This window comes from Mauremys mutica, chromosome 22 (assembly GCF_020497125.1).
Source record: "Mauremys mutica isolate MM-2020 ecotype Southern chromosome 22, ASM2049712v1, whole genome shotgun sequence".
Classification (NCBI taxonomy): Eukaryota; Metazoa; Chordata; order Testudines; family Geoemydidae; genus Mauremys; species Mauremys mutica.
In genome coordinates, this window is record NC_059093.1 from 13107389 (window position 1) to 13134996 (window position 27608).

The window sequence follows — 27608 nt, forward strand, 5'->3', positions numbered from 1 at the left end:
GTGTACAAGCACTTTAAAAACTTGTCCCTGTTTATTAGCCTGCCTTTTTCTGATGTGCCAGATTCTTTTTTATGTGACTGTTATCATCTGATCCGGCCCTTACATTATACTTTTCAGTCCTCTGCTCCTGACTATAACCTGGAGATTCTCTATCATCAGACTCTCCCCTAAGAGAAGTCTGTGTCCGATCCACACGCTCCTCTGCAGCAGTCGGCTTTCCCCCATCTCCTAGTTTAAAAACTGCTCTACAACCTTTTTAATGTTTAGCGCCAGCGGTCTGGTTCCACTTTGGTTTAGGTGGAGCCCATCTCCCCTTTATAGGCTCCTCCCATCCCAGAAGTTTCCCCAGTTCCTAATGAACGTGAACCCCTCCTCTCTACACCATCGTCTCATCCATGCATTGAGACTCTGAAGCTCTGCCTGCCTACCTGGCCCTGCGCGTGGAACTGGGAGCATTTCTGAAAATGCCACCATAGAGGTCCTGGATTTCAGTCTCTTCCCTAGCAGCCTAAATTTGGCTTCCAGGACATCTCTCCTACCCTTCCCTATGTCATTGGTACCTACATGTACCACGACCACCGGCTCCTCCCCAGCACTACACATAAGTCTATCTAGATGCCTCGAGAGATCCGCAACCTTCGCACCAGGCAGGCAAGTCACCATACGGTTCTCCCGGTCATCACAGACCTAGCTATCTACATTTCTAATAATCGAATCTCCCATTACTAACACCTGCCTTTTCCTAGAAACTCGAGTTCCCTCCCCCGGAGAGGCAACCTCAGTGCGAGAGGCAACCCCAGCACCATCTGGAAGGAGGGTCCCGACTACGGGAAGGTTTCCCTCTGCTCCCATCGACTGCTCTGCTTCCCTGGGCCTTTCTTCCTCCTCAACAGCACAGGAGCTGTCTGAGCGGAGGTGGGACAATTCTACAGTGTCCCGGAAAGCCTCATCAACATATCTCTCTGCCTCTCTTAGCTCCTCCAGTTCCGCCACCCTGGCCTCCAAAGCCCGTACATGGTCTCTGAGGGCCAGGAGCTCCTTGCACCGACTGCACACATACGCCACCCGCCCACAGGGCAGGTAATCATACATGCAACACTCAGTGCAATAAACTGGATAGCCCCCACCCTGCTGCTGGGCTTCTGCCTGCATTGTCTCCTAGTTAATGTAAGGGTGGTTTAAAGAAAGAGGTTTTGAATGTAGTTTGGTTTATAGGTTTTAGGATTTTAGGGGGGGGCCACAGGGAAGGGGTTACGGCCGGCGAGGGACTCCTGCTCCCTTCCCACTCCCCTTCTAAACTCCCTTGTGAAACTCCCTGTTAGCAGCCCCTGTTCGCTTGTGGGCGGCTTTATAAAGCCCTGGCCTGAGTGAATGCCACGCCCACTGATTAAGGCTCAGCCAATTACCAGAGGCTTCGAGCTTTCAAACCTGCCTCCAACTGCCAGCCAGAGCACACGGTCCCTCAAACAACCAAACAAACAAACAGACTGACAAACACAAGCCCAGCTGATATCTTGGGGGAACTGCTGAGGAATCTATTTTGAAGGGACCAATGAATTCTTTTGACCAAAACTAGTCCTCTTCTGCCCTGCTTGGAAGAATTTGCTATTTAGGTTACTCTTGGGAAAGCTTACGTCACAGGAGCTCTCACAATTGAAAGCTGGGCGATGCAAATATGACAGGCTCGGCTGGGCTGAAGGCCGTGCACACATAACCCTTACTTGCAATTAATGGGCAAGGGTTACACAATTGTCTGAAGTGCTGTATAGTGTTGTATGATGTGCAGAGGCCACCGTATATCAAAATGTAACTCGTGAGCAGTTTCCAGCACCTTACTTCTTAAGTCCAAAATAATCTGCTTTCAATTAAAAGCCTAATGAGGCATGCAAAGATCTCAGCTGGGTGCTGTGGGTCAGGTCTACCTGTGATGCTTTCTTGGGGCGGCTAGGAGTGAGACACACCCCTGCTGCAGGGAGAGAGAAATTTGCTGGTACTAAACTGGCTGCCAGCTCCCTGACACCCCATTTGTTAGCCACCCAATCTCCCCAGAGCTCTGCCAGCTCTTACTTTGCCCTGCAGGGTAACACTGGGTGTACCCTAGTCCCTGAGCGCTTCTGAAGTGCCCCCCTGTAGTGTCCAGCACCTGTCACTGACACTCTCAGTTACTACCGGTTTTTCTGTTCCCAAGGGAACAGTGTATGCACACAGCCTGATTGGTACAACTCAGGATCAGGGCCTTGGTACCACCACAGCACAGAGATGTAACAATTGTAACTTTATTATTAAAGATGTTTATTATTGAAGAGGTTGAGAATCGAAGACAAAGATTTCAGAGATGCTGAGAAAGGATCATGGAAACAGAAGTGGTTACATGTAGGACATAAGGTATAACACTCCTTAGGGTTTACACTTCACTTTAATTGGGTAAAATCTTTTTCTAAAGCAGTTTCTCACTGAAATCATCTTTGCAGTGTTTCCAGACAGGACAGGCTGGGATCCCATTTTCATGAATATACTGCACAATTCCTTCCTTAAGTACAGGATAAAACCAGGGTCTTTTTCCCCTTCCTCCTATACTGCCAAGTTAATTGTATTTGCACCCAAGACAGGACAACCACTTGTGGTTAAGTCCCTCGGGTGCTGATCCAATGCTGACTTCACATCCTCATGTTGACTTGGAATGCAAATGCGGCTGCCACTGTGTTTGATTTACAATGCTTAATTTACATCAGAGATGGGTAGGTGAATTGATACGCTTTTACTGACAGAAAACCTGTTTGTCAACTCTGCCTTGTTACATAGTTTTAGTAGGTACCCATAAGTCATTAACCGTACATTTCACAATGATATTAATGACCAGCATGACACCAGCTTTAATTTGTACCTCGCAAGGCACTATGAAAGTAGTGTGTTAGGTGTACTGAGTTTGTCAGGCCTCTTAAGAGTTACTGACACAGAGTAGTGCAGGGGTTCTCAACCTTTTCCTTTCTGAGGCTCTCCCAACATGCTATAAAAACGCCACAGCCTACCTGTGCCTCAATAACTTTTTTCCCACATATAAAAGCCAGGGGGTAGCAAGCAGGGCAATTGCCTGGGGCCTAGGGTGACCAAACAGGAAATGTGAAAAATTGGGACAGGGGGTGGGGGATACTAGGAGCCTATGTAAGAAAAAGACCCAAAAATCAGGACTGTCCCTATAAAATTGGGACATCTGGTCATTCTACTGGGGCCCCCATGCCACAGGGGCCCCTGAGAAGCTACATTGCTCAGGCTTCAGCTTGAGCCCCTGGTGACGGGGGCTCAGGGGCCCCTGGCTTCAGTCCTATGCGGTGGGGCTTTGGCTTTCTGCCCTGGGCCCCAGTGAGACAAAAGCTGACCATGCTTGGAGGACCCCTTGAAACCTGCTCGTGACCCCCTGGACCCCTGGTTGAGAACCACTGGAGCAGTGAACCCTTTGCCAGCTGACACCAAGGGGTCTTTGTGTCACAATTCCATTTCAGGCTTCTCCAAGAACAAGAGAAAACTGGGAAGAAAACAAACGAAGGGGTTATTCTCACTGGGGGTCTTATCCAAAGCCTATTGAAGTCAATCAAAATCCTTCTCCTTGAGCAAGTTTCTGTGGAAAGAACGATGGCGGGGGGGGGAGGGAGGGGAAGGGCATCAAACATGCTGACCCGCCTGTCTTCCCAACCAGGCTTGTTCCCTGTGAGGGGCATCTGGCAGACCTGAGAGAAGCTGAAAGAGGGAGACGTGAATGACTGCATACGACGGTCATGTCCCCGCATGACTGCGTGGTAAATACCAAGCAACTGTGTCACCCTGCTAAAACCTGTGCAGCTTGGCATCTGCGTGCATGTTAAGTTAATGATTTCACTTTGCTTCAGTCCTAAACATCTGCCAAAGTCTGAGCAAATGAATCAGTGAGGGCTGGGAAAGCAGAACTAAAAATGTGATTTGAAAAATCCAGCGCAAGGGGGTCATCATGCAATTGGCAGATCCTGCTGAACTGTACTGGGTCAGTGGGCCGTTCTAATTGACCTGGCAGAGTTCAGGCAACTGTCTCAGTTAATTCAGCTGGGGAATGCTAACAACCCTCATGGAGTTTTCCGTGGAAAGTCAAGTGCATCCGCATCGAAAACTGCGTTTCTGATCCTGCAGCCACTTACTCCCGTGAGTAGTCCTTCCTCACTTGAATTCAAAGGTCTACTTGTGGGCGTAAGAGTTTGCAGGATCAGGCCCTAGATAATTCACATGCCTCCCTACCATGCACAGAATAGAACACCTAGAGGTATGGGGCCAGATCCTCACTGGTATAAACCAGCACTGCTCCGACGTTATGGAAGTATACTCAGTTACACCCACCGAGGTTCTCGCCTACAGTTTCTGTCCATTCTCATTTCCTCATGCCTCATTTTTACACGATGCTAACTCATTACCTATGAGCACATACATTGTGGCATTCGGGCCTGGGACAGTCCTTTACTATATGTTCGTATGGTGCCTGCCTGCGGCCTCCAGGTGCTTTCACTATATAAATGGTAAATCAAATAATAAATAATGTTATCAATGTCTTGTTTCATGCAATGACATGACACTTTTGTTCCCATTTCTGTACTGACTTTAATAGCTCATCGCCAACCTGCACATGTACAAACAAGGACAAATGTAAATGCTTTTTTACTGGCGTGTCAATCCTTTTTCTCTGAAATATCTGATCAGCGGTGGGGTATTGCCTGAGAAGCTCCTCTGGTCTGTTCCGGTATGACAAGTCTTATTTGTTTATTTACAGGTCATTCTGACCCCACTGTAGCGTGATGGCATTTCTGTCACTACCATAATTCTTAGCTGGAACCCCATTATCCGAATGGAGTTGGGCAAGTCCATGCCACCGTTCGCACAGGTTATATCCCAATTTATCTGACCACCCAAGTTGAACCTACCTATCATTACAGGTTGCATAGATCAGAAGTTCATTGTCCTTCTCCCACAAGCCACACTTGGGGTGAGAAACTTCTGTACAGATTCTCCTACCTGGAATATTCTTCGTATGTTCCCATATTCTTCATATGCTCCATTGACACTGCAGCTAATTTAAAATCTCACCTGTATCTTTTCTCTCTCCTCTATGACTATTAATTTCCCTTACCCATTGTTATTGCTTTCTAACTAGAATGCTTTCTTTGTTCACATTCAAGCTTTCCAGCACTGCTTTGTTCAATAACTTACGACGCACACTATCCAGCATCTTTGTTTGACTCTGTACAGCATTTTTAGATGAGCTTTGTGTGGAAGATACCGTACCAAGCTAGGATATGTTGCATTCCACTGTCAAACTGGTTGACTGACTACACAGCAGTGAGAGTCTGATTTATTCTACATTGGTTTTACAACAGTGTAACTCCATGGACATCAATAAAGTTACCCCTTATCTGGGCTAACTGCCCCTCTGATCCCTTGCTGGACTGTACTCCCTCTCGGGCCTGAAGCCATCACCTTTGTTAGGGTGGAATCACATGATGTCCTCACTCTCAGACTGGGCCTTGCGCCCCAGATGTCAGTCAAGAGATTCTTGGCAAATCTGAATTAGGTTCAGTACCTGCAGTTCTATTTCCTCTGGGAGCAGCGGTAGCCAGGCAGTCTCCTTAAAGCACATGATTATTTATTCAGAACAAAAGCATTTCACAGAAAACAGGTCTTAAACCTTTGTAGTTTGAAAGCTGGTACCTTCCACCAAGAGAAGTTGGTCCCATAAAAGATATCTTGTCTCTCTCATATCCTGGGACCAACACAGCTACAACACTTACGCCAATGGAAAGTCTACGTGCGTGCCTGTCTTTCCCTAAGGCTTACCATTCCCTGGAAGCCACAGAAGCCTCAATTGCTTTTATGACAAGTTTCAGAGTAGCAGCCGTGTTAGTCTGTATCCGCAAAAAGAACAGGAGTACTTGTGGCACTTTAGAGACTAACAAATTTATTTGAGCATAAGCTTTCGCAGGCTACAGCCCACTTCAGCGGATGCATTTCAATTGCTTTTAGACACCCTTGCTGGACCTGTGTCTCTCTCTCTATCATCTCAGTCTGGTCTCACCAGAAACAGCATCCTCAGGTCCCTGCTCTTCTCTCGCCAGAGTGTCCTTTTGAGCGTTTGCTGTTCTTGTGATCTCTACCTACCAGCAGGGGCAAAACAAGGCATGTACCTTTGCTGGAGACAGGATATAGGGTCCTCAAAACTTTCCCCATTGTCTTTCAAGCGTGTGCTTGTTTTGCCAACAGCCCCCTATTAAGTTAGATCAATACATTCATATAGGAAAGCCTAATAATCCAATGCAACGACACAGTATCTTTGTCTCACTGACCAAGTCACCTGTAGAATTTATAAATTATTATAGTAGTCTTAGATTAGTACACAGCAGCTCCACATCTGCCACACCTCGATTTGCAATAGGTGAGAGGAGAATCAGGCTCAAAGTGTGCGGGCATTATCCTTAATTGTAGTTCCACTGAAATCAGGTGAACTATGCCAGTTTACATCAGCTGATGCACTGGCCTGGCAATTTTTGCATCAGCATGTAGAGGCTGGTATAAAGTAGGTCTGATTATCAACTCATATCAGTGTAAATCAGGAATAATCCATGGCAGCCAGGGCCTGATTCTCCACTGCCTCACAACTTATGTCTCCATTTACACCTGTGCAGTGGGTCTTCATTTAACGCTGCCAAATTAGCATGGGAAAGCTTTACCCCTGCTTTGCAGAGGTGTAAATAACAACACAAGGTGCAAGGCAGTTTTGAATCAAACTCCCATTGTAGTTGCTGTACATTGGTGTAAAGCCAGAATAAGTGAAAGACGAAGCAGGAAGAGCATTCCTGGAATCTGCTCACTCTCACACTGGTTTGCAGCAAAGCTCACTAGTTTTGCTAGGAACCTATTACAATTGCCCCAGTATTTTTAATACAGCACAGAGAGCTTGCAACTGTTTTTTATCTTTAAAACAGTGAGCAGTGTGTCACTTTCCAGCAGATGACTTAGATTTTTCACTGCTGATTAATACTTTTGGATTGTGGCCTTTCACTCTGTTTCCTGCTGCAATTTATTTTGAATTTATTACAAAAACGTGTAGCAAATGGCTGCACTAATCAAGTTAAATCAAGCCATGCTTACATTGGGTTAGCATTGACGTGGACCAAATTCTAGGGAGGAATGATCTGAAGATTTGACCTGGATGGATCAAATATGCAGCCACCCAGAGTGACTTTTGGGAGGCAGGGAATGGAAGCATGCTGCCAGAAAATAATTCCACACGCAAGGAGCGGGGAAGGGTATTTCCTTAAATCCATAGTTGGAGAGGCCCCAGGGTGCTTCAGAGATGACATGTGGCTAATCTGGTCAACCATTTATCTAATCTGCCACTGCCAAATTCTAAAAGACACTTCTCATTCTAAGCAGGTTCAGTCATTTTCTGTACTATCAGAAGTGGCTGAACACAGAGTACATTTCCAAGGGGGAGATTGTGATCTGGCCCCTGGGTGTGAGAATGGGCAAGATTTCCTGCACTTGCCTTGTATGCCCTGAGCAGAGACAAGATGCAATTCCATTCTCCTGAGAACCCTGAGCACCACGTGAGGTGACAGTCTCCCCAAAAGGACAGGGAAGAAACAGGGGTATCCTAAGAACATAAAAACAGCCGTACCGGGTCAGACCAAAGGTCCATCTAGCCCAGTATCTGTCTACCGACAGTGGCCAATGCCAGGTGCCCCAGAGGGAGTGAACCTAACAGGCAATGATCAAGTGATCTCTCTCCTGCCATCCATCTCCATCCTCTGACGAACAGAGGCTAGGGACACCATTCTTACCCATTCTGGCTAATAGCCATTTATGGACTTAGCCACCATGAATTTACCCAGTTCCCTTTTAAACATTGTTATAGTCCTAGCCTTCACAACCTCCTCAGGTAAGGAGTTCCACAAGTTGACTGGAACAGGTAGTGTCTGCACTTCCCAAGGGCTGCCCTTGGCTTATTGCAGTGACCCACAATTGCCTTCAGAGCTGACCCTGGGGTGATGCAAATCCACACACTACTTCCTACATAAAAGACATGTCATGATAGTGTCTTTTTCTCTCCTGCTCTTTGCACAGCAAGGTTGAGCTGACATTCCTTTAGCACCAAAGGGACTGGAAGTGTCAGATGGTTTTGCTGCACTTTGGCATAAAGGAGGCGGCACCTGGGAATGGCCATTTGAAGTGATGGGAGTGGCAGCTGGAAATGACAGTTAAGCTTCAGGTTGGGAACTGTATCATATGGATTAGGCTGGGGACTGTGCATGCATCGGGCTGCAGTACCTGAACTAACTGTGGACCATGCACATCTGGCTGCACTGTGTCCACCCACATGAGCCTGGGGAGGGGATCATGCATGAATCAGGCTGCACTGTGTCCTCCCGCATGAGCTTGACACGTGCACCGGGCGTGCACGCATCGGGCTGCAGTTCTGCACTAACTTGGAACCATGCATGGATCGGGCTGCAGTTCTGCACTTGGCTGGGGACGGTGCGTGCATCAGGCTGCAATACCTGCACTGGGCTGGGGACCGCGGGTTCATCGGGCTGCAGTACCTGACTGGGCTGGGGACGGTGCGTGCATCGGGCTGCAGTACCTGCACTGGGCTGGGGACGGTGCGTGCATCGGGCTGCAGTACCTGCACTGGGCTGGGGACCGTGCGTGCATCGGGCTGCAGTACCTGACTGGGCTGGGGACCGTGCGTGCATCACGCTGCAGTTCTGCACTGGGCTGGGGACCATGCGTGCATCAGGCTGCAGTTCTGCACGGGGCTGGGGACGGTGCGTGCATCGGGCTGCAGTTCTGCACGGGGCTGGGGACGGTGCGTGCATCGGGCTGCACGGCGTGCGCCGGCAGCAGGCTGGGGCCCGGGCAGGCAGGGGGCTGTAGCATGCGGCCCGGGCACGCGCTGAGCGATCCTCCCACTGCGCCTGCGCATGGCAGGCGGCCCCGCCTCCGCCCGCACGGCCGCGGCTGCGGTGCATTGTGGGACACAAACAAAGTGCCCGGCCAGGCTGGAGCGCGGAGCTCGAGCGCCCGGGCCCCGCGTGCCCCCCCGCCCCGAGAGCCTGCGCGAGCCGCCCCCCGCCATGGCCCAGCAGGGGCCCCGGCGCGGCCCCAGATAGGGGCTCGGTCTGCCGCGCGGCCCGGGGCGCCGGGCCCGGCCACTGCAGGTAACGGGGCCGGGGGGAGACAGCGGGAGCCGGGCCCGGCGTCTGCCTCGCCCCCGGGCAGCCACAGGCTTCCTCCGCCACCTGCCCCTGCCCCACTCCGGGACCCGCTTCCCGGGCACTACCCCCCCCGAGAGCCCCCCTCCCGCTCCCCCGGGCACTACCCCCCCCCGAGAGCCCCCCTCCCGGGCACTACCCCCCCCCGAGAGCCCCCCTCCCGGGCACTCCCCCCCCCCCCAGAGCCCCCCCCCCGGGCACCACCCCCCCCCCCGAGCGCCCCCCCCCCGGGCACTCCCCCCCCCCCCCCGCGCCCCCCTCCCGGGCACTCCCCCCCCCCCCGAGAGCCCCCCCCCCGGGCACTTACCCGCCCCCCCCCGAGAGCCCCCCTCCCGGGCACTTACCCGCTCCCTCCCGGGCACTTACCCGCCCCCGAGAGCCCCCCTCCCGCTCCCCCGGGCACTGCCCCCCCCGAGAGCCCCCCTCGCGCTCCCCCGGTCAATGCCCCCCCCGAGAGCCCCCCTCGCGCTTCCCGGGCACTGCCCCCCCCGAGAGCCCCCCTCGCGCTTCCCGGGCACTGCCCCCCCCGAGAGCCCCCCTCGCGCTTCCCGGGCACTGCCCCCCCCGAGAGCCCCCCTCGCGCTTCCCGGGCACTGCCCCCCCCGAGAGCCCCCCTCGCGCTTCCCGGGCACTGCCCCCCCCGAGAGCCCCCCTCGCGCTTCCCGGGCTCGGCCCCCCCCGTGAGGCCCCCTCGCGCGTCCGGGGCACTGCCCCCCCCGAGAGCCCCCCTCGCGCTTCCCGGGCACTGCCCCCCCCGAGAGCCCCCCTCGCGCTTCCCGGGCACTGCCCCCCCCGAGAGCCCCCCTCGCGCTTCCCGGGCACTGCCCCCCCGTGAGCCCCCCTCCTGCTCCCCCGGGCACTGCCCCCCCCCGAGAGCCCCCCTCCCGGGCACTGCCCCCCCCGAGAGCCCCCCTCCCGGGCACTGCCCCCCCCCCGAGAGCCCCCCTCCCGGGCGCCACCCCCCCCCCGCCAGCCCCCCTCCCGCTTCCCGGGTGCTCCCCCCCCCCGAGAGCCCCCCTCCCGCGTCCCGGGCGCTACCCCCCCCCCCGAGAGCCCGCTTCCCGGGCACTAGCCCCCCCCGAGAGCTCCCCTCCTGCTCCCCTGGGCACTACCCCCTCCCGAGTTCTTACCCCCCCATGTGCCCTCCCCTCTCGCTTCCCAGGCACTACTCCCCCAAGAGCCCCCCCGAGCTCTTACCCCCCATGTGCCCCCCGAGAGCCCCCCACCTGGGTACTACTCCTCCGACAGCCCCCCGAGTTCTTAGCCCCCCCATGTGCCCCCGCCTGCTCCCCCGGGCACTAACCCCCCCGAGCTCTTACCCACCATGTGCCCCCCGAGAGCCCCCTTCCCGGGCACTAACTCCCCGAGAGCCCCCCCGAGCTCTTACTTCCCCCCCATGTGCCCCTCCTCCCGCTCCCCTGGGCACTAACCCCCCGAGAGCCCCCTCCCGTGCTCTTACCCCCCATGTGCCACCCCCCGGGCACTAACCTGAGAGACACCCTGAGATCTTAGGCCTCCCCCCCATGTAAACACCGAGAGTCTCCCCTTCTGCTCCCCTGGGCACTAACTCCCCCAAGAGTCCCCCGAACTCTTACCCCCCTATGTACACATCGAGAGCTCCCGCTCCCCCGGGCACTAACTCCCCTGAGAGCCCCCTGAGCTCTCCCCCCCCGCCCCCCATGTACACACCGAGAGTCCTTCCTCCTGCTCCCCTGGGCACTAACCTCTCCCCCACGCTCATCTGGGGACTAATCTACTGAGAGCCCCCTCTGAGCTCTTACTCCCCCTGTGCACCCCCTAAGAGCCCCCCTCCTGCTCCCCTGGACACTAACCCACCAAGAACCCACCCTGGGCTCTTGCACACACACCCCTGCTTCTCTGGGCACTAACCCCCCAAGAGGGCCCCCCCGCTGCTCCCCTGGACACTAACCACCCGAGAGCCTCCCCAGGTTCTTATCCCCCCGTTCACCCCCCAGAACCCCTTCCCCCATGAACACTAACCCCCTGAGAGTCCCTCCAAACTCTTGCACCCCCTCCACTGGGCACTAACCCCTCCCAAAAGTCCCATCCTCTGCTCCCCTGGACACTACCCCCTGGAGACCACTCCCCAGGCTCTTAGTCCCCCATGCACCCCTGTGAGCGCCCCCTGCTCCTCCAGGCAGTAACCCCCCGAGAGGCCCTCCAGGCTCTTACCCCCCTATGCTCCCCCAAGAGTCCTCCCTGGGCACTAACCACTCAAGAGCCCCCCTGGGCTCTTCTCCCCATGCAACCTCAAGAACGACCCTCCCTCTCCCCTGGGGTTTTACCCCCTAGAGGACACCAGATGCCTCCTGCCTCTACCCTAAAGGCTGTCCTATTTTCCCTGTCCAAAAGCTTGTCTGGCATTTATTACCCCAACACAAACTCTCTAGAGATGCGCACCCCCGCCCCTTCCAGGACACACCCAAGAAGTCCCCCTAAGTCCCCTCTCCCACATCTTAGCAGCTTCTCCTCCCCATTTCCTCCACTCCCTCCTGACATCTACCCTTTCCCACAGCCCTTGAGGCCTCTCCATTTTCTCTCTTCCAAAGCCTGGTCTGGTCTCTCTGTGTCCCTTTCCTCCCCACTTCCCCCATGAGGCCTTCCTGTTCCCATCAACCCTCCCCCTGGCATCTATCTATCCCACTCACCCTTTGGTTGGAGGTGATCCTGCTCCATCCTTCCCCCAGGGTGACTGCTACTCCCCATCCCAGGTCATTGCTCTCCACAGGGGCTGGCAGCTGTTCGGGGCAGCAGCTTGGCATTACTTGTCTGCTATGTGCCATGCACACTTGTGGTGCCTCCTGGGGAGCCTTACAAAGTGATGCACTGAGCACAGGTGCTCCTGGCCTGGCAGGGTATGCACACTCACAGGATAACCTGTCTGTTGGAGGGGGCAGTGGGTGATGAGACACTTCCCCTTTGCATAGGGGTGTGAGTCCCACCCCCACCACAGGGCCAGGCACATAGAGATGTCTCTTAGGGTTGGCCCACCCACAGTTTTTGCACCAATTTAGCTGTATCTGCTTAGAAAGCAACATAGTTAAATAACTGATCCAATTATATCAGTGCAGGTGTTTTTATTGGTATAACTTGTTTTGATATAAACACTTCTGTAGTGATATAACTATCCATAGTGGGGGGTTACAGTGATTTAACGATCTTTGTTTCTATTCCAGTATTTAAATTGGTGAAAAAACTGTAGGTAGGTAATCCCTTACTAGAGGGATTTCCACTTCCGTGCTGATCTCCCCAAGTGGGAAATGCACAGAGGATCCCCTTTACACTAGGGAGAATTGTTGTTTCTTTTGCATGTCGGTGATTTCCCTAATTTGCTTCCTGAACCTGACAAACACACAGACTCAGTTTACAGGGGAAGGGAATGTCCCCTGTGTGAGATTTACAGATGCACTGGGGGAACAACCAATTAATACTTCTCTTTATTGTTATCACATAAGATGTAAATGAAAGAATTAGTGAAATGAACTCCATGCATCATTTGTTGCTGCAAGAGGTTGTATCAAATGTTCTGCCTGTTTTTAAGGAGGGTAATTTTGTGGTATTCATAGTAAAATGTGTGCTAAAATAAGGGTCCAGTCAGATGTTGGATATTTGCTAGATGGGTCAGAAAGAAATTTGACTCCCATTCTAGTGTGTAAAGCATTGCACAAGTAGCCAAATCCATTGTAGGAATGTTTGCCCTCTTCTGAAGTTTCAGGTATTGCCAGGGATAGACAAATGCGGTGAATATTTTGGTTGAGGAGGTTTTTCTCTTTGGTATCTTTCTTCTCATGAGTAGTCTTTTCTGTATGATGTCTGTATTACAGGATTAATAATAGACATTACTGCCATGTCTGTTCTTTAAATAGACTGTGTAGTTGATGAAAAGGAAGGCTTTGGGACCCCCCCCCCGCTCCCATACTGATATTTTTGACATTGTGCAGTCCAATAGCACCTTCTTTGCTGTATGTGGTCAATCAGATCAATTCTGTACCAATCCACTTGAGTGTTTCGGTATATGTTCATTCAGTACTATACAACCTAGCTGCTAAGAAGTCTGCTAGGAAATAAAAAATCAAATCTCTTAACTCTAAAACTATAAAATGAAAAAATAGAAAACAGTAGAAATTTCAGGAAAATAGTAGTGTAAAGATATTGTTTGTAAACCAAAGAATTTAGTTTTGGGGTGCAAAAAAGGAAGCTGAGATAATTTGAGTTCTAGGCCATAAAAATAAATGGTGTGTCTTTAAAAATGGATTTGATGGGAGAACTACTGGAATCTAAGGGATGCTTGCAAAGTCTCTGATGATGAAGAATCAGCTTTCTAAGTAATGGTGATGGATTCCATTTATGATCCCTAATTATAATCCATGAATTTGAATGACCAAAAATAAGCATCATTTTGTGAATGTCTGTGTCTGCCAAATCTTCTCTCTTTAGCCAATCTATATAGATCTTTCCTTTATTTCTTTTAAAGCATTGTAGCTTGTAGGCTGTCTTTGAAACCTGTCAGGTATGTAGCAAACCTTTTTCTGAAAAATGGTTTCTGGTATTCATTAGTGGCAATACATTCAGATGATTTTTGTTCACTTTCCTGCTATACTAAAGAGTGCATAGTGTATTTGTTCTAAATACTTATGTGACATCCCCTCACTCTGTTCACATACTTCTGTCTTATCCACTGCAAGAAAGTTATCCCAAATTATTCAGCTCGTGCAGACAGCCAGACTTTAGAAACTCTGAATATTTTCATGCTTAAAGAGCGCAGACATTTTAAAATTAAATGATATAGTTGAACAATGCTTTTACAATCTACATTACTTTAAATATTATGACATAAGTTGTGGAATTTGTCTTTTAAAGAGATGCCACCTTAAAAAACACCTCTCTGAAAATGTTTTGTTATAAGGAAAATGTAAAATTGCACGGAAGAAAGTGTTTGGTTGGCATGCTTTACTTCTAATGTCACTACATATTAGTATTTGAACAATTATATTTGGAAATAATGAAATAATTAAAAAGTTAATAATTAAAAAGGAATTGGTTTGTTTTAATATACTTGGGAATAAATATGAAAATGCAACCTTTGTGCACTTAGGCAGAGATTTTTAAAAGTATTTAGGGGTTGCTATGTTCAGTGTCACAAAACCTGATTGATGGAATTTATACGCCTAAGTGCCTGAATCCCCTTTGAAACAGGCTTCTAAACCAGTTATGGGTTGTGTGAGGCACAGCAGTGCCTAAATATCTTTTAAAAATCTGGGCCTTGCTCTTGACTCAACTCCAGGGGAGTCCACTTTCTTTAACTTGCTTAATAGTTAAAATTGGTACTCATAATGAATTCTCAGGAAGAAAACAAATGCTTAGTGCTGCTATGTCAAATGGGCATAAAAGTGGACCACTGAAAAGCAATGGGTGGGATGATGCGTAAAAATATAGTAAAAATAAAAATGGCTTTAACTAATACCACTATAGAAGAGAGAAAAAAGAATTCTAAAGCTTTAACAGCATTCCTTCTTCCAGCTTCCATCTAATCAAGTTACAGAAGAAGCCTCTTAAACTACATATTGTGTTTACAGGCAGGCTGATTGTAACATGTATTAGAAAGAAAAGTCTGCTTAAGCTAAATCATGAGTTTTATTTAAATTTGAAGTTGGAAGAAATCAAATTCTGCAGATGAACAGTTAAAATACCTATTCCATTGTTCACAAAAAACTGTTCCATTCATTTTATTTGAGAGGAATGAATAAAGGTAGTTTCTCTAAAGCACAAACATCTTATTAAATGGATCTTTTTTCTCTGATAGCATATCTGTATTGACAGTGTAATTACTGAGTACAATGTCTTGCATGCAAAAGTGTGATTCCTGTCATTTGTATTAAGAGCAGTTTCAGTGGAAAGTTTGTGGATATTGAGGAAGACTTTCAGGCTGCTAAACTTGGTTGAAGATGGCACTTATGAAGTAGATGGCAGATTATCTGGCACAAGGTTCTCAAACTGTGGGTCGGGACTCCAAAGTGGGTGGCAATCCCATTGTAATGGGGTCGCCAAGGCTGGTGTTAGACTTGCTGGGGCCCAAGTCCAAGCCCCACTGCCCAAGGCTAAGGTTATATGACCCCCCGTCCAGGACAGAAGCCCTTGGGCTTCAGCTTTGATCCCTCCCACCCCCACCCAGGACGGCAGGGCTTGGGCAGGCTCAGGCTTTGGTCAGTGGTCCGTTCCCCACCCCCCCCGGATCGTGTAGTAATTTTTGTTGTCAGAAGAGGGTCACAGCTCTATGAAGTTTGAGAACCACTGATCTAGCATATTATATACCTGGATATTATATATAGAAATAGCGTTACAGGAAGATGGCTTAAAGTGACTGGGGCTTTTGCCAGGAGCAAGTCTTTTGGGAAACATGCTTGATAGTGTTTAGAAGTAATGTACCGCAGGGTACTGGAGCGCTCAGGAATGGTAATGGACTCTGTACAGGCTCTCCCCACCCCCAGCCCCCTCAGTTGCTGGTTTGAGTCCAGCCCATGTTAGTAATGACAGAAAGTTGTTAACATCTGATGACTTTTAAGTGTGGTTATTATTAAGGCTATGTTTTAGTCATGGGTATTTTTAGTAAAAGTCATGGACAGGTCATGGGCAGTAAACAAAAATTCATGGCCCATGACCTGTCCATGACTTTTACTATGTGCCCCTGATTAAAACCCCGGGGTGGGGCAGAGTGCGGCTCGGGGAGTGCCTTGGAAGAAAGGGGGGTTGTGACAGGGCTGGTGCAGACTCACTACCCAGCTCCTGGGAAGCAGTGACCTCCAGCTCCTAGCTCCACTTGCTGCCTCCGCTCCGTCCCAAGCCCAGGTTCTGCAACTCCCATTGGCTGGGAACCACAGCCAATGGGAGCTGTGGGGGTGGTGCCTGCGGGCGGAGGCAGCACATGGAGCTAGAAGCTGAGGGAGGGGAGTTCCTTTGGCCTTTCTGGGGAGCCACCTCCAGGCTAGCACCGCACCTCAACTCTGAGGGCCCCCCCACCCAAACTCCTGCTGCTGTGGGGGTCTTGAGACTGCCCCAGCTACAACAAGTGCGACTGGCCCGAGGGCTAGTAAAGGGGCTCCCGGGCCATCCGCACGGGCCACTGCAGAAGTCATGGAGGTCACAGAAAGTTGCAGAATCCGTGACCTCCATGACAAACATGGAGTCTAAGTTGTTATATTTACATAGTATCAGACTCGGCATAGCACTTTACAAAGATTTAGAGAGAAAACAAGGGTCCCTGCAGTGATACAGAGTCCAGCTTCTAATGCACAAGGTACCCGTGTCACAATAAAAACACTAATTGGCAAGTTTAGTGGCAGTGTTACAGAGGCCAAGGACTGAATGGCCATGAGGAGACTGTGCTCTTACCCATAGAGAGAGTCCTTCCAGACTCAATCATACAAGGGAAAAAAATGTGGGAAGCTTGCATTGCTTTTGCTCATCCTTTACTTATTCTGTGGATAAGCAGAGCACTCTTCAGTTTCCAGGGCCAAGGACAGAGTTCCTCCTAGGCATTTGGTTTTGCTCAGGTAACTGGTTCAAAAGAAACTTAAGGCTTGTCTACACTGGCACTTTACAGTGCTGCAACTTTCTCACTCAGGGATGTGAAAAAACACCCCTCTGAGCCACGCCTCTTGTGAAGGTGGGTTTTTAGAGCACTGGGAAAGCTCTCTCCCAGCACTCTGCCGTGACTACACAAGCCATGTTAATGCGCTGCCAGTGTAGACTAGCCCTTAATGGTAAGTGTGCTGACACAGAGCTGTATTCCTTCCTTGCTTAAATTTGTTCAGGACTCTTTAAATCCACTTTCCTTTGAAAAAGTGTCCATATACTTGTTTATACATTATATGTCTGGTACCTTGATGAGTTGATCACACGCCATGCTGCCTGATCTATCTATCAGACTGATGATTCCTGTTTATTGTCTTAAGTTCTTGCATGTGTTTCTTAAACTCTTTCCCTCAGCACAAATATATTACATATAGTTCAGGGGTTGGTAACCTTTCAGAAGTGATGTGCCGAGTCTTCATTTATTCACTCCAATTTAAGGTTTTGCGTACCAGTAATACATTTTAATGTTTTTAAAAGGTCTCTTTCTATAAGTCTATAATATATAACTAAACTATTGTTGTATGTAAAGTAAATAAGGTTTTTAAAATGTTTAAGAAGCGTCATTTAAAATTAAATTAAAATGCAGAGCCCCTCGGACCGGTGGCCAGGACCCGGGCAGTGCGAGTGCCACTGAAAATCAGCTCGTGTGCCGCAGGTTGCCTACCCCGATATAGTTTCTTGTTACTGCAGTTTTCTCTTTAGCTTTGGCATTAATATGACTTGGATTATTAGGGGGGTGAAGTGGAGGTATATGTTTTGCTTTATAGCTCATTAAGAAACCCAATCATGGAGATGTATCTATCTCATAGAACTTGGAAGGGACCCCAAAAGGTCATCAAGTCCAACCCCCTGCCTTCACTAGCAGGGCTAAGTACTGATTTTGCCCCAGATCCGTAAATGGCCCCCTCAAGGATTGAACTCACAACCCTGGGTTTAGCAGGCCAATGCTCAAACCACTGAGCTATCCCTCTCCCCCAATAACAATTTCTCTCTTGTGTCAGGTTCACACTGTATTTCATCAATCATAGTGTAACCTTTTCCCAATAACCTGTTATGGAAGTTAGAGATGGAAAGATATCAATTGTTATAAAAGGAAATCTGTTTACAAGTAAACTTTATACATAGGACACATAAAACCAGCAAACTCAAAACTATCCTACCTTGCTGTCGTGTATGAAGTTACAGTTGTATATTAGTGTAAAATTATGGGATAGATTCTATCAGAGTTTTGGGTGATGGGAGTAAAGTCTCAGAGACAGAAATGGGGGAGAATTCTTCAGATAGTGAAGTTCTGCTGTCCCAGGAACTTTAGGGAACCCACCCAAGTAGCCAGGTGCTCAGTTTTCTCAGAGGAAGTGAAGAAGGAACTGATTTTTCGAAGTGTAACCTCCACTTTTCTCTCCTAGAACTGGTGTTTAAATCTTATATTACCTTGTTTGAAAACCCAAGGGATGTGACTTTTCAAATAGGGGGTTCAGGTTGGTTTGGTTTGAATAATTGAGATTCTACTGATTTTCATAACTTCGTGTTACTTGGTTTCTTAAGTGGGACAGAAGTTTTGTTCTGTGAATAGATAGCTTTTTAAACTTAAACATGCATACACAAGCATGTTCAAGTTTTTTTATTTCTCCCCAGAGTTTAAATACCAGTGTTTGTATAAATCATTGTGAGCAGCACTATAATTGTGTTTTGGCATGCAAATAAGCACATTAAGCATCCCACTTTGCTTTAGATTTCCTTTACACAGCATGTCCACAAATAGCTTTTTAAATTGGGGTGGAGTTTACCCAGACTACGTTTGTAAGAGTGAATATTTTTGTCATAAGTTTGAATTTGTATACTAGTTATACTTGCGGAGTTTCTAAAATTGACATTGATTGAAAAGCTATATTCAACTGTAGAAAATCACTTCAATTAGCTCTTTTAAGCTTTTTTTATTGCTTCACTAAGTGGCCACTGCCATGTGCCAGATGTCAGAGGCTTATATCATTATTCACAGTGGCTTGTAGTACCTTACAGGTTAAAAATTCTATTTTGGTTTCCTGTTATTTTTCGCTGCCTTCTATTTGCATGTTGTTATTGCAGGGCTCGTTTTCAATATCATCTTCAGGTACTGCTTCTGATGGTGGGCTGGGAATAGTTAAGTATTTGTTATAAAGGTGTAGTATATGTGGAGGGGATGGGAGGTCACAAAGGTCAAACTTTGATTCTAACAACTCTAGTGTTGTAATCGTGTTTATGCAAGTGATCTAGGTATGACTATTACTATTCTTTGTGTTCAGATAATTGACATGCTTATGTAGGATATAAGTTCTACATCTAGAAAAAAATCTGCAGGTTCATTTTACTTGCCGGTTTTATGTGTGGTGCCTTTTAAAGGCACAATAATCAACTTAATTTGGTCCAAACATAAATGTTATAAATGTCAAGCTTTTTATCAAACCTAAGCCCAAATGTGAAACGGGCTTCACAGATTCATAAACTACAAAAACTAAATTGTGTATTGTTTTTATTCATCTAAAGTGATGATAGTAACACAATTAAATTTGTTCACATGTTTACGTTGGTAGCGTCTCTTTAAGTGCTTTCAGACCAAGTGAAACAATTCTGTTTTTAATTCACGTTCTGGTAGGTCAGCAACTACGCTTGGCAGATTACTGTTGTCGTTATGCAGGAATTGCAGCAGCATGAAGCTTTGCTAGTTATTTCATGGAGCGTCAAGTGGTTTTCCCCCATATAGCAATTTTTCAAATGCTAATTGCAGATTATTTTACCACGTGAAAATAAAATTCATTATAAAACAAGATGTGTAATCAATTACTGTTCAGATATTGTTAATGGGACATCATCTTAAACACTGCACTACTTAAAAAATTGCTTGCCTACTATTCTAAATAGCATAAGTGAGATTACTGTGATGATGGAGTCTCCCATTGAGTTTGATGGGTGAGCTACAGTCACTTATTGTGAGTCCTGAGATGGGACCAAAGACCAACTTTGGACCTGCAGCCCCATCCACAAGTGCCAGAGGTGAAGGCAATTGTAGATGAATGTGTGCTGCTTTTAGCTTTATGCCTTCTCTCCTTGGTTGCAGCAATCCACAAGCTCTCAGTCTTTCAGTCCAAGATGGTAGAGGTGCTGCCATTGACTCTTGTCATGGGCTAAGAGCTCCCAGGTGTTGAGGTCAACATTACAAGACTGGAGGTTGACCTCGAGAGTGTATTTGTAATGTTTTCCTGGTCTGCCCCTAGAACAAGTTGCTGTCTTCAATTCTGCCTAGAAGATGGTCTTCGGTATTCCACTGTCAGACATGCAGACCACATGACCACACCATCTCAGCTGAGTTCTCACTAAAAACTTCAGTGCCTGGGAAGTTGCAGCACTCAAGCACCTCAGTGTTTGGAAATAAATGTTGCCAGATTATTATAACTGAAGGATTAAAGGGGAAAATATTTATTTGGTTTGTTACTTGTTTACTTGGATTACACAGACAGCTGTCAAATACAATTTTACTCTTCCCCTCTATAGTATAGTAAATTTTCTTTGGCTGTATTTAGACAAGGAAACATTCTTAAACAATAGCGTCAACAGGTTTTAGCACGTTTATAAATGTTCTAGCTGGTTGTGGTGAAGTATGGGGAGAAGTTAAGAAAACATATTCAAACATTTTTAAACAACCTATTTTTCTACTCTAGATATGGCCTTAATGAAAAAAATTGTAAAGCTCCCAACACTTGTGGACAGTGGATCGAATGAGACTGCCCATGAAAGGCCTTCTGGTCACAAGACCACTTACAGGCCATATCCCAGGATCCATTCTTTGTTTTGGCGATACAACTTCTAAAAGGCAACAGGTTAAATCTGGGGCTGTCAATCGATTAAAAAAATTAATTGCACGATTAAAAAAATGTGAAATTTCTAAAGATAGCTACAGCACTCAACCCAAGATTTAAGAATCTGAAGAGCCTTCCAAAATCTGAGAGGGATGAGGTGTGGAACATGCTTTCAGAAGTCTTAAAAGAGCAACACTCTGATGCGGAAACTACAGAACCCAAACCACCAAAAAAGAAAATCAACCTTCTGCTGGTGGCATCTGACTCATGATGATGAAAATGAACATGCATCGGTCTACACTGCTTTGGATGGTTATCAAGCAGAGTCTGTCATCAGCATGGACGCATGTACCCTGGAATGGTGGTTGAATCATGAAGGAACATATGAATCTTTAGTGCATCTGGCATGTAAATATCTTGCGACACTAGCTACAACAGTGCCATGCAAATGCCTGTTCTCTCTTTTAGGTGACATTGTAAACAAGAAACAGGCAGCATTATCTTCTGCAAATGTAAACAAACTTGTTTGTCTGAGTGCTTGGCTGAACAAGTTGTAGGATTGATTGGACTTGTAGGCGCTAAAGTTTTACATTGTTTTATTTTTGAATGCAGGATTTTTTTGTACGTAATTCTATGTTTGTAAGTTCAAGTTTCATGATAAAGAGATTGCACTAGAGTACTTTTATGAGGTGAATTGAAAAATACTATTTTATCATTTTTACAGTGCAAATATTTGTAATAAAAAATAATATAAAGTGAGCACTGTACACTTGGTATTGTGTTGTAACTGAAACAGATATATTTGAAAATGTAGAAAAACATCCAAAATATTTAATAAATTTCAGTTGATATTCTGTTGTTCAACAGTGTGATTAATCATGATTATTTTTTTAATGGCAGTTACTTTTTTTAGTTAATCGCGTGAGTTAACTGTGATTAATTGACAGCCCCAGTTAAATCTAAAGGTTGTCTTTCAAGTAGTGCTTGATAAGATTCTACTCGCTGAAAGCACTGATCTTAAATACCTCTGCCAGAATTTCAAGAAAGTTGTGGTTAGATATAAAAATGCATGATTTACAAAAACAGTGACATCAGAAAGAAGGGAATTTCTTGGGGGATTTTCTTGCAGGTTATGGTAGTAAACAGTATATTCAACTTGATGAAAAGACTGGTGCTTTTTTCTCACATTTGTCAAAAGATAGGTAATTGGTATATCTCCAATTATTACCTATCTCCTAGAACTGGAAGGGACCTTGAAAGGTCATTGAGTCCAGCCCCCTGCCTTCACTAGCAGGACCAATTTTTGCCCCAGATCCCTAAGTGGCCCCCCCTCAAGGATTGAACTCACAACCCTGGGTTTAGCAGGCCAATGCTCAAACCACTGAGCTATCCCTCCCCCCTGAGTGAGAGTGATGAGTGAGAACAGTTACAGTGTTTAAACCTTCATTAGAAAAAAATGTATTAGAACAAGGGTTGGCAACCTTTCAGAAGTGATGTGCCGAGTCTTCATTTATTCACTCTAATTTAAGGTTTCGCGTGCCAGTAATACATTTTAACGTTTTTAGGTCTCTTTCTATAAGTCTATAATACATAACTAAACTATTGTTGTATGTAAAGTAAATAAGGTTTTTAAAATGTTTACGCTTCATTTAAAATTAAATTTAAAATGCAGAGCCCCCCGGACCAGTGGCCAGGACCCGGGCAGTGTGAGTGCCACTGAAAATCAGCTCGCGTGCTGCCTTCAGCACGCGTGCCATAGGTTGCCTGCCCCTGTATTTAGAAGCTCATCTTGGTGCACCAAGATGTGACAAATTCCACAATTTGAGCCTCTGTACTTAAATATTTGAAATGGATTAAGGAAAATGGTGGCCCTCTTTCTTTTCCACATTCTAAATGTTACACCATAATTAAATGGAAAACATGGAAATTACTGTGATTGACTATAATTAATTTGTGTAAAACTAAAATAACACTTGCTAAGCTATATTAACTCGCAGTTAAAGAAAAAACCTGCAGTGTTAAAGTATTGGAAATAAGTTTGCAAAGGAAGTAGAAATCTAAGCAATATTGCATGTTTTATAAAACCAAGGCAGATACTGGGTATTCAGTTGTTATGAAAAAATGCATATCTTACAGAAAATCACTATCTTAAGACTAGATAGTTCCCACCAGAATTCCCGTTGAACTCACCCATGCCTGAAAATGTGGTAAATAATAGAGAGTTCTGATAGAATTTGATGGACTAATCAAAAGATGTTGCCCAGATGTTTGTACCTTCCAGTCTGGTTCTCCTGTTCAAGTCACGTAATAACATGAACAAGGTGCAAACTCACCACCACCTGTTTAATCTCAGTGAGTGAACTTCAAAGCCTAACATGGATCACTGAAGTGTTATTAGAAGTGACCTTGCATAGAAGAGAAGTCTTTGGTCTTTTGGAGGGGGGTGCATGTGGAGGAGAAAAAGATTAAGGGGATTGTTGCATTGTGATATATAAAGAATTAATTGTTTAAAAAACAAAATCTTTAGAATATTAGGTCTGGTCTTCCAGCAAAGTCTAAAGCCTGGTTATACTATAGCTTAAGTCGACCTAACTGTAAGCATCTACACCAGAGGTTCCCAAACTGGGGTTTGTGAACCCCTGGGGGTTCACAAATGTTACAGGTGGTTCTTGGGGGGGGGAAATCCCCTAATGGTGGACAGAGCTGTCCCTAGGGATCCCAGGCAGCACAGGGCCAGCAGCCCGGAGGCCCTGGACTTACAGGAGCTAAGCAGATCAAAACAAGCATATCTGTCACACTGAGGAGATTTAAACTTCAAGACTCCTTATAAGAAATGGAAAGGGAGGTAGATATTTTTTGCTGTTTTTAAAATTAAATAGGCAGCTAGTATTGTTTCATAAAATTATTATGAAGAACAAGTTTAAGCTTTTTTGTAACATGCGTTGTTTGCCCGGACTGCTCAAAACCTGAATGCTTGTGTAGGAGGAACTCTTTGAGTTGGCTTCTTAAATACCTTCATGCTGTTTCACGTCTGGTACTCCTTGATGAAACATAGGAGCCTTGTCTTATAACAGGCTTATTCAAAGTGATACAAGCTACGAATGTAAGATCTTGGAAGAGTGTTGCCATTTTCATAATGTAATAAAAATACTATAATGATAAATAATAAATAGTGTGTAATAAACATGGCATACAAACACATTTTATATTTTCAGGTAAAGGAGCAAATCCCTGGAAATATTCATTTTTAGAAGGGGGTTCACGAGACTTGACATTTTAGTGAAAGGGGTTCACAGGTTGTTAAAGTTTGGGAACCACTGATCTACACTAAAATGTTGCTCCCACCAATGTAACTTGCCTACTACACCGACTTCATAACTCCACCTCCGCAAGAAGTGTAGTGTGTAGGTCAATGTAGTTAGGTTGACTCAGTGTCTGTGCAGACATTGCGTTGCTTACATCTACTGTTGCTGCCTTTCAGAAGCCGTCCCACAATGTCCCACATTGACGGTCAAATTGGTGCAAGCGCTTCTGGTGAGGAACACACTGCCAACACAAAGAACATAGTGTGGACATGCAAAAGCGATTTAATTACTGTGGTGGCTGTACGTTGATGTAACTTAGGTTGACTTAATTTTATAGTGTAGTCTTTCCCTAAAACGGCTTTCTCAATAAGCAGCTGAAGGGGTGGAGAGATCAAAGTGCCTTTCTCCCAAGAAACAATCAGGAGTTCAAAATAGATGTTATTAAACACTTAACAATAACAAAAAGCCCAAAACAGTGTGACACAATCCCTTTCCCTCAGTGTGTTCCCAGATGAGAATATTTTAATCCAGAGTTAATGGATAGCAAACTCTAAGTGGCAAATATGTTTGTAAATGAGTATCCTGAACAAACATTCTTGAGTGTCCACACTGGCATTTACAAATGCATTAGCTAATTTGAGTTAACTGGCTATCATCTTACTTGAGTTTAAAAAGTCCTAGTCTAGACAAACCCTCAGTTGCTCAGGTTTCACTCTTGTTGTGCCATAATCTCAGTAGACTTGCATCATAAACAGGGACATTATAATGTTAAAGTCAATTTTCTTTCAGACCTTTATACATCATAAAGAAGCAAAAAAAGACAATTTAACTTTTTTTCTTTTAAAAATATTGTGTACATAAATAGATTAGCGTAATGTTGAAGTCAACAGTTTTGATCTTGGGTGCTTAAATTTAGGTAACAATCCATTTAGGCGCACACACTTGAAAATATTCCTTTACATGAACTGGCCAACATGAGTATCCTGTATGTTGTAGGGCTTATATATTCTGCCTGTTGAAAATAAATAGGTCTATTAATCTCCATATTTCGCAAATGAAAATTGCGAATAATACTGTACACACTGGGTTTTTTGTAAAAATGTTAACGTTTTAATTTTCCAACTAACTCTGCAACCTTAATGTTTTAAATAATGTGGCTTTTTTGCAATGAATTATTCTGTAACTGGGTACTAATGAACTAAAATCTGGAGAATGTTTGCAGCGGAGTGGGTGGTTTGGGATAGCTGTGGTTTGGGTGTAATATTTTATATATCTCAGGAAATGTTTGTTTTTTAAAATATGAACGCGCGCACATTGCTGCAAAGAAACACTGAAGATTTTCTTGAGCTAATTGATATTTTAAACCTCGTATTTTCAGATTTGAATAAATGAACTTGATTGCAGTGGAAAAATTTCCTTGCTGGCTTCTGGATTTTGCCAGACTACTTGTTGTTCTGAGGGTTTACTGGGCACATTAGATTCTTTCTTAATTTGGCCAAAATTCTTGCAGATTTACTTTATATCTAATTACTGGTCTTTGAAAGAGCCAGAAATTTTACTGTTTTTTAAATAATTGGGACTGTAGTCTGTTTTATTTTGGAGGATGAAATTAAAGTACCGCTAGTGCCGCCAAGATTTCTGACGGGTCTAATACAAAATGAGACTGTCTTTAAATATTACTGATTCTTCTCCCTTTCATACTAGCAGTTTTTCCTTGCTAGTCTTCCTCAGATAATAGCTAGTCTTCCTCAGAAGAAAGTTTGAACCAAACAGATTTGGCAGCAGTGTTTGGCTGTAATTGCAACAGTTTTGAAATTGAAGCGCTTTAAACTGATTTTAATGAAAGGAGCAGTGACAAGGTTTGCATGCCTAAAACGTGATTGTCTTTGATACTTAGACCTTTCCGTAGACTAGAAGCTATAGTTGTATTTAACATCATGTGTTCCCTCTGGTATAATTCTAGCACAACCTGCATCCAACCCAATTCACTCAATTGTGTCTAGGTTCCACGTACATTGGAGTTCCTGCTAGGGCTGACCATGACCAATGCAATTCATGTCGGCTTTATTGTGTTACTGTCCATGTGGATGAAGGCTAATGTCATGTTAAAACATTCAAGTCAAATTGGTCTTCCATAACCCTTTGCACTGCAGGAGTGATCTCTTTGGCTATGTAGCTAATCTTCAAGGCCAGAAACCACCTACTTGTTTAAATTTCCCCGAATGGCCACATGCATTCCAGCTGAAGACTGATTCCACAGCAACCAATTACTTTTGGCAACTGATCAGCAAACTGCTTCATGCTTCATCTGTAAATTAGTTATCTATCTGCTGTAAAACTATAATGTTGGCAACTAGCTACCCGCATTGCTTCTAGTATGTCAGCTGTGGGCATCTTAATTTTGGCTGTCTTCTGGGCCAAGGCACCAGCCGTGCAGAATTCCTTTAACAGAAATCACAGGGCTTACAATAAGATTTCAAGTCATCATGCCAAACTGGAAATTTCCCAGACCAGAATGAAAGCCATATCAAGGAGATGAAGGTGGCCTATAAGAAGACAAAGAACAGTAAATCCAGGAGTGTTACCAATGTTTTGTCCATTTCCTCATGAAATGAATTGAATTATGAGATTCTGTCCCATTACAAGGCTGGTATACTTAATGGACAGCCTGGTAAGTTCCTTTTATTTATTATCCTATTATACTCCTTTACTTGGCTTCGGGTGGAAACATTGTGAGGTTTTGTGGAGGCAGCCGTTATTGGCAGATACAGCTTCATTTGGGCACAAAATTTTCCATCCATCTCTGAGGCCTCCTCAGGTTCCATCCCAGTTGCAATCTAATCTCCTGGTTGGACTCTGACCATCTCCTTCCCATCAATCTGCACCCAGCCTCCCTACACCTTGATATCTCTGGCAAGGTTTCTGGGGCACAGTTGCTGAGCAAGGAAAGAATGTCCGCTCTACCAGTGGTTATGACTGCCTGTTGGCATGGCACATACTGGCAGGCAAAATGGTGGGTTAATCAGGAAAATTTTTCAAAAGCGAATTGCACACCCAGTGCACTGAAGCTTAATTAGGAGGGTTTTATTGCTTTAAAACAATGGCACTCAGCCTTTTCCAGTGGTACCCCATTTTACCACAGGAACAGTTTTGTGATACACCCCCTCTCATCTAGCCATAAAGAAAGGTTGTGCTACCCTCCACCCTAGTTTGAGAACCCATACTGTAACACAAGCAGAGGCATTCCTAGAATACAGGAGTTGCAGGTGGCATTAACCCCAATATGACATCCCACTTATACAGGTAAGCAAACAAGTGCAGATTATTCCATGTATGCATTTGAACATTTCATAGTAGCACTTGGACAATACAAGTTATTTTCAAACTAGAGTTCATTGAAGTTATCTGATTGGTTTGGATCAGATGCTATAAGAAAATAAAGCAGTGTGAAGTGCATTCAGAGCAATGGGAAACAGTGCACTTGTGCATGCACTGCTTACGTGCAATATAGGCAAATTTATTTTAGTAAGGCA

At 45.8% G+C, this 27608-nt stretch overlaps 1 protein-coding gene across 3 annotated transcripts in view; it reads left to right on the forward strand.

Moving 5' to 3' along the window:
- The first annotated feature begins 9071 nt into the window (after nt 1-9071).
- Nucleotides 9072-27608, forward strand: part of ZBTB44 (zinc finger and BTB domain containing 44) — a 65739-nt gene continuing 47202 nt past the window's right edge. For all 3 annotated transcript variants that reach the window (XM_044997197.1, XM_044997196.1, XM_044997198.1), the window contains exon 1: nt 9072-9230. The gene's annotated coding sequence lies outside the window, so the exon portion shown is untranslated. The remainder of the gene's footprint in view (nt 9231-27608) is intronic.